This window comes from Hypanus sabinus, chromosome 15 (genome assembly GCF_030144855.1).
Source record: "Hypanus sabinus isolate sHypSab1 chromosome 15, sHypSab1.hap1, whole genome shotgun sequence".
Classification (NCBI taxonomy): Eukaryota; Metazoa; Chordata; class Chondrichthyes; order Myliobatiformes; family Dasyatidae; genus Hypanus; species Hypanus sabinus.
This window is the reverse complement of record NC_082720.1, coordinates 11028722-11029224: the sequence shown is the minus strand read 5'-3', so window position 1 is coordinate 11029224 and position 503 is coordinate 11028722.

The following is a 503-nucleotide window of genomic DNA, read 5'->3' as shown; positions in this document are numbered from 1 at the left end:
TCTCATAATATAGTCTTTATAATTTATATCAGATAAATAAAATATTTATAATTTCCCTACGCTTTCTGAGGGATCGCTCCCTCCATGATTCCCTTGTCCATTCGACTCTCCCTCCCGACACGATCCCTACAAGCGGCCCATACACCTCCCCTCTCACCTCCATTCAGGGCCCCAAACAGCCCTCCCCTCCAGCTGAGGCAACACTTCACCTGCGAATCTACTGGGGTTGTCTATTGTGCTCTGCTACTCCTGCTCCCGATGCACCCTCATCTATAATGGGGACACCCGTCGTAAATGTGGGGACTGTTTCACTGAGCACCTCTTCTCCATCCTCCAAAATCGGAACTTCCAGGTCGTGTCGTGGTTCTTCGTGCCGCACAAATGACCAGGAGACGCAGAAGATTCTTCAAGAAGGGTTAAACTTTAATTTGCAAATCAAAGCTGAGACAGTCGCTGATTGCCCACCGATCCTTGGACATAGCATGTTTTATAGCAATCTTCTG